Genomic DNA, 10,544 nt, shown 5'->3' with positions numbered 1-10,544 from the left:
TATACTGCTGGCATCCTGAATTCCCAGCCCTATATTGAACAGAATTGTCTCTTCTGGACACGTTTAAAGTTGCAGACCAACTCAGTCATGTCCTGTAATTGATTAGGTGATTAGGATTATCACTGCTCTTGCATTTGGCATTGATCCTTTGCACTACATACCGAGATCTCACCAGGTGAAATCTCATTAGACTCCAATTCAGTCCATTCTTTCACACAATACACACTTTACAGCATGTTCCGTGAAGCGTTTTGAGACGTCTCAATGACGTGATAAGGTGCTATGTCAAACACAAAGATTGTTTTTATTATTATTATTTGGTGGATCTGCTCCTTTCTGTAGCTCAGAGATGAGTTTGGCTTCTGGTACGAGCTAGAGCTTCCTTTTCGTTCCAATCAGTATTGTGTGAGTGGATTGGATAATATATTGGATGATATATTTTCTCTACCTGTGTGAAGACAAATTCCTCAGTATCTGGTCTCCCTTTTTACCTATCAAAAATCAGCAGATGGTTCCAAGGTGCAGGCTCTTCCATTGGATCACTCCTGCACTAAGATTGGCAGGAAGAGGAGTCTCAGGCGGGCTGTGTTACACCCCAGCTGTTTGGACCCTCGGGCTTTCAAGGTGCTCTGCCCTAAGGCCCTTGCCCTAAAGTAAGCGCTCCGAGATGCTGCCCTACGTAAAAGGCGCTATTTTGTTGTTGTCGTTCGCCTGGGCTCTGGCCTTCAGAATTCCTCACATGCTCAAGGATGCTCCTCCTCTCTCTCTGGGCATTGTTGAACATCTTGGGATCTCCTCTCTGACTCCATCACAGAGTAATATTAATGTAGGGTTCTACTTTCAACTGTGGTCCCTGACTGCCATCGCCTCTTTTCCCCATTTTCAGAACATCCCTTGAAGACTTTCCGCCTTCTCTTACAGTCATCTCTTTTAGTGATATATAACCTAGATTGATTTACTGGCACGCTCACGCTCTTTCTTCACAAAAAAAATGTGGGTGTATTTAATTTGGAAAATGAAACAGCTTTTTAAAGCTTTTGCTCCAAATCAATTCATGCCCCAGTCGATCTCTCCGTACCTCTCCAACCTGCTCTACCCACCCCACATTGATTTATTCCCACAATGTAGTCTTTATCGTATTTATCCCCTGACCTTCCTTGTGTTTCGGAGTTGTAACCGCGAGTCCCCATCGTATTTTGCAAGATCTCATCCAGATGAATTACTATCAAATCAACCATCTCTGCCAGACTTGGCTGTTTCAGTGGATCACATATTTCAATGAATGATTCAGTGACTCCTCCCTCTCTCTCCAAAGTGAGTACCTATGCTCAAGAGACATTCGTTCTTGTAAGGACGAGAAGAAGAAAAGTGTTGGTTCCACTTCACTGCTCCTGAAATTCAATCATCTTCTCCCATCCGCCCGTCCGCCACCAACTGCCTCCTTTTTTTTTGAGTTCTTTAACTATATTTTGTATAGTTACCCTAACAGAACCTCGCAGCGAAACATAAACTATTGAAAGATGGTAGATAGCTTCTATTGTCATGAAAAAAAGATTAGGAAAGGTGATGCAAAAGGTGCCAGATTTTGCACCAGTCAATAAACAACATGTTTGCCAGAAAAGGTTAAAGAATGATAAAAAGAGTTGCAGTTCACTCTAAACAAGAAGCTGGAGATGCACTACGCTTCCCATATCACAAACCTCTTAGCCGTTAGTTTTATATCAGATAGCTAATGCTCCTTCAGGCCCTATTTCATTATATAAATGCATCCTCAAGTTTAATGGAATAGAAACAACTATGCCATTGAATTATAGCCAGCATTTCCAGTATTATGCAAGTAATAAATAATAATAGGCACCTATACGATTTGACCCTGGCTAAGTGAAGATCAAGACTAATACGGTATAAGAGATTTTCAATCAAGTATTATTCAGCATAGTTGGCTCTGGATTGACACACACACCAATTCTCCTTCTGCTCAAAACCACATGCATTTAATTCCATCCAAACTAACCCACGTCCCAGACGTTCATCACTAAGAATTCCTGATCCAACCACACGAAAAAGAAGGTCAGGAACTAAAACGCAAAAAGTTCCCCAGTCGATTAAGTAAGTGTTGCAAGCCACTCATTCTGCAGCCGCATTTCACTTATAAGTGTGTGTAAATGTAAAATAAAATCAAACCACTTGTGAAAATTAATAATCCTTGAATTTTTGATGCATCGTTTATATTGTGGAGCTCATAAAACAGCACAAGGGACAATTTCCTTCTTGACTTTGTTGTAGACCAAGACACTATTCAGGGAGTGGATGTAATTAATCAACTCGTTAACAGTGATGACAGATCAATAACGTTCAGTTTGACTTGGAAAATGACACTATCACACAACTAAACGCTAATGTACAAGTTTTAGGGGTACGAGGACTGAGCTGATTGACAGACTGAGAGGCATTACTCAAGGACAAATCAGTTGAGGATAAATGGACATCTCTAAAGAACATTATGCAGTGCACACAAGATAAGTATATACCCGAGTGCGGTAGGAGCACAATGAATAAAAGCACACCAAAATGGATCAGTAGGAACATCGGTAAATAAGGATGATATTAAAACCCTAAGGGATTTGAAGGGTTGTTAAACAAATAGAATAACTAGGAGATAGCAAACATATTAGATGATCATTTCCTACAGGGCTTTTTTTTAAAAAAACAGGGAAGACACTAAAAATATTCCCACCCCCCAAACGGGCAGCAAACATTGCTTGAGCTCCAGAACTTGAACATAAGTGAGGCTGAGATTGTGGATAAGGGACTAAAAGCCAACAATTCATCTGGAATGGATGTACTGGTACCACAGGGTATTTAGTGCCAATCGGGTTTCCGTGCCACCCACAGCATAGAAACCGCCCTGGTCAAAGTGACAAATGACATTCTGTCCATCTGGACCAGGGCTCTCTCTGGCTCCTTGTCATCCTTGACCTCTCTGCTGCCTTCGACACCATCGACTACTCTATCCTCATCCAAGTCCTGGATGAGAGCTAACTCTCTTCAGTTGAACGTCAACAAGACCGAGACTCTCCTGATTGGCTCTCGTCAGCGCCTCCACACCTCCGGGGCTGACAGCGTTACCATCCATGGCTGCTCGCTCCACCTTGCTAAGCCAGTTCGGAACCTTGGGGTCTTGTTTGAGCCTCAACTATCCTTTCTACCCCATATCTGCGCCATGACCCACTCTGCCTTGCCCCACCTCCGCAACATCGCCCGGCTCCGACACTGTCTCACACCACAGGCCCCCGAGACCCTCATACACACTTTCATTACATCGAGGCTTGACTGTGCAAACTCATTACTTGTCGGCCTCCCCAACTCCTCCCTCCATAGGCTGCAGAACATCCATACCTCTGCAGCCCGTGTCCTCTTCCGCACCAGACTCTGCAACCCTATCACACCCATCCTGATTCCGACCGCCAATTCGGGTCCGAAACTCTGACTGTCCAGCGCCTTGGGACGTCCTCCGGACGTGAAAGGCGCGATACAAATGTAATGTTGTCGTCGTCGTCGTAGTAGTGAGACAAGAAAGGAGATTTATGCAACACCGACAGACATTATGAGAAAGTCCTTCAGCCCTGGGCAGGTTCCAATGATTTGGAATGATTCCAGAGTTGATATTTCCCCTTTATAATCCAAATTCACTCACATGTTCAAATGAACCGGCTGCTCATCTCATCGTTCTTTACGAGATGGTGTATCTGCAGATTAGCTGCCCTGTTTACTTGCATAAACTACTATTGACTTTGTTTCCAATCACTTATATTAGGGACATATTTTTCATGTAAATACAAATGCAATACAAACGATTATATTATTAACGGTATATCTTTTTACCTTCTAGAGTGTTTGTGACCAATGAACTTCACGGAAGTTGAAGGGAACCTTCTGAGAGCCTGCGACAGACAGATATCAGACAGATGAACGTGAATTGGACATTCATGCTGGCACCAGCGTAAGGAAACCTAACGGAATGATGACCACTCACTACAGACAGCTATGTAATTGGTTCAGGGTATGGAAAGTGTCCCACAGTTTCCTCTCTCTTTTTTTAATGAGTTTAGCTGAACTCGAACAAGTCAAGTAGAGAAATTCTCAGTTGCAGAAGAAAGCGCTGCTGAGGTACTTATGCCCTTATCTGTTTGCGCAGCCTTTATAAGCAAGCTGCCTCTCAGCTCCACATTGGTCCTTTGAAAAGGCAACTTAATGGTTTGCCTACCTGGCACACAGCAGACTTCACCTGCTCTAGATGAAAAGATCTTCAAGAGATGCTGGAAGTTCACAGTGGGTCAAAGCACATCTGAAAGGGAGAAGCAAGATTTATTTGAGACTCTTTATGGTTTGTAAATTTATTTCGCTTTTCAGATCCACTTGAAAATAAAACATCGGAATAAAAATCAGTGCTTTACTTGTGGTCCAGGATGTTTATAATCAATTATAATTGTAATCAAAATTCCACCCAGTGTTAGTCTGTGAGTCCAATTTATCTCACGTTTTTAAGAATTCCATACAGTTCTGAGATTCAATGGAAATCCTGAAGCTGATTTTCCGCAGTTGCTGAAAAGAACCAACGTTTGAATTGAGACTGAATGTACGAATTTTCCATCTCATCCCCTCTCATCTGCCTTGAAGTCCCTTCTTAAAACTTACATCGTCAACTGTGCCTATGCTCATTTCGCCTTTGCTTGGTGTCTGACCCGCATCTCTGTACAATAATAACAGCACGTTCACAGTGTTAAGCTGCATTGAAGGCCATTCAAGTAAATGCAAGTTGGTGTCTTGCAGGTCAATACTAAATTAAATTGGACTTCAGTATTCCCAAAAGTTTTATTTTCTTCCCTGAAAATTAGTCGCCTGAACACAGCCCTGGTCTTTCAGTGGAATTTGCCACTTTACCCGATTTAAAAAAATTTTTTTTGGGGGATTCTTTACAAGAACGTTTACATGCAAATTGCCCCCCAGAGATTTACAAAAAAAAAAACCAGCGGACAGCACAAATCATAGGGTATTAAATTAAAGTAATAAAAAGTGTTCTTTTCCGGGATGTGTGAAAGTTATCAGGAACCATTAAACTATTCACCTTGCAGTAAGTGCTCTGAAAAGGGCCCTGTCAAACTGAGACAATTTGTTCGCTCTATTCAGTGGCTCTGATGGCTGTTAGGATTCAGTGGCCCCGAGCTTAAAAGGGACACGTTGAAAATTTTAGCACTGGTCTCGAGGGACCACTAATCAAGGTCAAAGAGCCATGTTGAGCCCAGACTAATTCATTTTCCACCCCGCATCTCTTGTGACGTCGCACCAAATCTTGCGGTCTAAAATTCTTTCAGCATTTTCGTCTTTTTAAAAAAAAAACAATGTACCCTTGTAATATTTTTTACTTCCTCCGCACTAATCCAAGCGAAGCAAATACGGTAAGTGAGAAACGGAACACTTTTCTCTTTTTACTCGTCCAGTTATCAACAGAAATGATTCTCATGTCTGTCAAACTCAAAGTGCTCTCCGTTCTGCCCCCAATAAGTAAGGAGCTACCAATTGCTTAACAGTAGCCCTTCCTCCACTCTGCCAGTGTGATGTTTTCGTCTCTCTCCCAGCAATACTCATTCTGGAGGAGATACCAAATGTGTGACACATTGAGATTTAATGGGCGAGTTAGGTTAATAACCTATTTGCAAATTGGTTGGGTGAAGCATGTGCAAACACCGGCAGGTGGCCTTAAGTATGTATTTAACCATTGGAAAGCTTTACAGAATCACTAGTTATCCTCTTTGTTGATTAATTGTATAATTCATGGCATCTGGAATTCCCTTTGCACGCCCAGTGTTACACACGCTTAACCCCACTTGCCACTTTTGAACCCAACTCACAAATGAAGTCCCACTGTGGACAGTTTTGCGCTCCAGGTTGATCCCTTCAGTCGGAAAGGAGATTGTTAAATTTTCTCCCACATTGTACAGTAGAGACAGAGAAAGAACAACTTTCAACCCATAATCCGGCACTGAATCAAACCCAACAACAGGGCTTTCTAGGGCTGCCAGTCATAAATAAGGACATAAGAATTTGCGGGCGAAAGAGGACCAAGGTCCATCTCGTTCGCCTTCCACCATCCTGGCAGTCGCTTGACATGTCATGTCCCGAACTGTATCCCGAGATATTATTTTCTAGCAGAAATCTATCCAATTTATACTTGGAACAGATAACATTTTCTGCTTCCACTGTCTCCCTAGGGAGCCTGTTCCATAAGTTTGCTGCTCGCTCATTGAATTAGTGATTCCGCAGATTTGATCTGAATTTATCCCCCTTCAATCGCAGGCCATGTCCTCTTGTGCTATTGTTAAGTATAAGATAAAACAGCCTACCATAGTCTACAATACCTATTCCCTTCAGACATCTTAAAGACCGTAATCATATCACCCCTTAACCTTCTCCTGTCCAGTGTGAACATGCCCAGTTTGTCTAATCGCTCCTCCTAGTCCAGTCCCTCCATCGCCTCATCATTTTGGTTACCCTCCTCCGTGATCTCTCAATCATTGCAATGTCCTTTTTATAACGGTGCAGAATATTCCAAGTGCGGTCGCACCAGTGATTTATAAAGTGGCAGGATTACCCCATTATTTCATCTTAATAATGCCCTTTTAATACATCCCAGCATCTGGTTTGCCTTACTCATTGCCACCGAGCACTGTTGTGATAGCTTCAATTTATTATCAACCAGGATCCCCGCCCAGGTCGCCCAAGTCCTTTTAATTTCTGTACAGGTTATTCTCTTACCCTTTTAGCAATAGTCCCTTCCTGGATTTTTTGTCCCCGTGTGAAGCACTTTGCATTTCTCAACATTAAATTTCATCTGCCATCAATCTGCCCAATTCCCAAGAACGTTCAAGTCCTCCTGCAACCTAATCTGTTCATGTTTGCAGTCCACCACCTTCATTAGCTTTGTGTCATCTGAAAATTTAGCTGCTGGTGCTTGCGACTCCTAGCACCAGCGATTAAAGACTTTGGGACATAAGGCACTTTCGATTCAACAGGTGCCTAAAAAAATGTAAAGTGCGATTCGCTGGATGACACGCACGTACGCTTATAAAGTTAACATTGAGCCACATGTACGAGCAACTAGTAACATGGGAAGAATGTCAACATGCCTGCAAGATTTGTGAGTGGAGGTCTTCTGTAACAATAGGGTTCGCAGTGAAAAGGTTGCAGTGCTTGTGCTTAATCCTGAGTAGTTTACCAAGGATTGGATGGATTAAATCACTGCATTACCCTCTCGACTAGATTAGCAAAGATTGCAATGAAAGCAACATCATTCCAGGGCAGCAAGCCACTAAGCCAGCACGATAACAATCTTGCAAAATAAGAATGACTCGAAAGGACAGCGGAGCCCTGTAAGTGCCACCAGCAAGACGCGAACGCCATCCACTGCGCGCTGGTGGGTAGGAATCATTTTAATGGAAAATCCTTATCTTTGTTTCGGTATCAGCTACAGAGAGCAGCAATTCACCTCGTAGGCGATGACCTCCTGTAGCCGTCAGAACGCAGACGAGCTTGGCGAGCAATGCTGGTGTTTGGCAGATCTCCGGGCCTTCAAATGTAGCACCGGGTGGAAACTGACCGTTCAGCGTTCGGACCTGCGCTGGTGTGGCCCTCTCCCACGCACCCCCCCACCCCCCTCACTCACCCTCCCCGGCCCCATTAATATTTATTTTGCAACGATCTAATAATATGTTAACATGTGTTGTTTCTTCATGCTTAGTTTTTCTCAATAAAACGAAAAAAAATGTAGGTTTACAGTAAAAATGTACCTCCGTAGCACCAATCGACTTGCTGTAATTTTCCACAAAATTAGTCAAATGCCCTCGCAATTTTTTGAAAATACTTCCCCAATTTTCTGTTGGCCCTGCTCACACCTCATCCCTCTAATACTGAGGTCGTCCTGTTGCTCTCCTCTGCACTGCTCAGATTAATTAATCATGGCCCTTTGTTGGACTGTTCTGAGTGCAAAATAGCTGCAGGATTTATCCTCGAAAACATTCACACAGTCGAACAGTAATTACTAGGAAGTTCTATGAGATGTCTCCAGGTGACCAAAAATAACTACAGAAATGCACATTTGCTTTTTTTTAAAACAGGATAATGACTTAACTATATCAGAAATCTGTAACAATAAACAAACAAACAAACAAACAAACAAACAAACAAACAAACAAACAAATAAATAAATAAATAAATAAATAAATAAATAGATAAATAAATAAATAAATGAATGAATGAATGAATGAATGAATGAATGAATGAATGAATGAATGAATGAATGAATGAATATTTTGGACAGGTACTTGTCTGACACATGTGGAAATCCATCACCGTGGTTTAAGAGTATCCAAACCAGAGAGTTCCACGTATTTATGTGGGTTAGTGTAACCGCACAGGATTGCTTGGGCATGAATTTAATAACAATAATAATACTAATCCTTGTATTTGATACAGCGCCTTATCACGTCTTCGAGACGTCTCAAAACGCTTCACAGAATATGTAAAGTGAATGGATTGTATCTTTTGTGGGCCTAATGCGGCAGCCAATTGCGCACAGCAGCGTCCAACAAACAGTCGTGGATTGAGTGACCAAGTTATTATTTTAATTTTTTTTGAAGGGATTATTACCCCCGGAAGAGCGATCCGCCAATCGACTAACAACCGGGTTCCTACTTACTGCCGGGCAAACAGAGGCGTGTGGAGTAAGAAAATATTCCTAACATCTCGCCCTGTCCGCGAATTGAACCCAGGTCCTCTCGCTTGCGAGGCGAGTGCGAATTGGGGGAAGGGGGTGTATGAGTGAGTTAGTGCCAGCTCCTGGGATTACATATCTCAAATATTATAATAAATCACATCTGGAAGTATCTGCAATCCACTCTAGTTTTTCACTCCAGCTATTTGGCGTTGCTTTTGGATTTCAAACTGTCTATTGTACGTTTTCCTGATTTTATTGGAACCGATGCTTTGCACAGAACCATTCGAATTTTGGGCAACACATGGTGCTTATTAGATCGGAAAGTGCAGATTGACCGAAGAAAGAAAAATCGTGCATTTTTATCGCACATCATCACATTGAAAAGTCTCAAAGGTGCTTCACAAATAATCACTGTCAAATATAGTGTCGCTGAAGACAAACCCAGCAGCTAAATTGTGTGAGCCACGAGGGAAATAACTAATTAATTTGGGGCACACCTTGGGACGTCCTCCCGACGTGAAAGGCGCTATATAAATGCAATTTGTTTTTGTTCCTTGGTTAGGAGATTGGAAGAAGCTCCCTTCGGTTGTTTTTACATAGTAATGGGATCTTTAACATGCATCAGAAGATCAGACAGACGGAAATTTATTTTAACATCTCATCTGGAAAAACAACACCTCCGACAACGCAGTGTGTCGTTTCTTTCGCCTCCCGTCTATCGAAGCGTAGGTGTGGTGACGGTGTGTCCTGTACACCTGAGCGACAGAATCCGGTGCTTTGTGCGCGTAAACCCTGTGATAAAAACACAATTAACCCTAAAATGAGCGGCAAAATCGACTCCGATTAAACCTTGTGTTAATGTTGATCTGTTTGCCTTCCTGCTGCACAGGAATCGTTGTCAGCAGCAGTAAAAAGTCACGTACCATTTTCTTCAAATCCTCACCGAGGCAATGATGTCAGTGTATTGTCTTCAGGCACTGACACTTAATATGCAGAGAGTACCAGAGCATAGCCTGCTTCATCTTTTTTCTAAAAAAAAATCGCTCGACAGACGAGCGTGGAAACTTAATGGATTTCTTTTGTGTGTTTTTTTTCCATTTTCAGGTGTTTGTTTCTGCTGCTGAGTTGACCTGAGAGTCTTTAATCGTCCGCTATCAGTCTGCTCAGGACTGAAGCCCATCGTGTTGCTCAATTGAAAGATATCGCTTCTAAAACACGGCAGTCAAGGACTTGAGCAGCACTTGTTGTTCCGTGTAACAGTAAGCCTCGCATTTGATAGATAGCGCCTTAGCACTTCATTCCAGACTTCTGAATCCCTTCCCAGCATTTTACTGTTGGGTGGACGCACGTGCATGCGACAGCCAATTTTGACGCCACAGCAATGTCCCACAAATAGCCACGTAGCAAGTGATCAATTTTTATTCGGGAGATTGTTGACCAGGACGGACACCAGGAGTCCTTCTCATTTTGAGTAATGCCTCGGGATCTTGTTTTAATGTCTCTTTGAAAGGACAGCGCCTCCAACAATGTACTGGAATGTCGGCCTAGACTGTGAGTTTAAAGTCCTGAAGGGGTTTCCAACCCGAATTTTCTGATTCGGAGACTAGAGAGTTACCAACAGAGCCAGACTCATGCCTACAGACCAATAGACGATCTCTGGTAGTCTGGTCACACCAGGTCAAGAAGAGATAAGGCATGTCAAGTTCATTGCAAATTCTTTGATTTTCAAAGTTGATACTGGGAAACGTTGGGGGGAAATGTCTAAAATATG

The sequence above is a fragment of the Callorhinchus milii genome, unplaced genomic scaffold (genome assembly GCF_018977255.1).
Source record: "Callorhinchus milii isolate IMCB2004 unplaced genomic scaffold, IMCB_Cmil_1.0 Scaffold1, whole genome shotgun sequence".
Lineage (NCBI taxonomy): Eukaryota > Metazoa > Chordata > Chondrichthyes > Chimaeriformes > Callorhinchidae > Callorhinchus > Callorhinchus milii.
The sequence above is the reverse complement of the archived record's forward strand: the minus strand, read 5'-3'. Positions refer to the sequence as shown.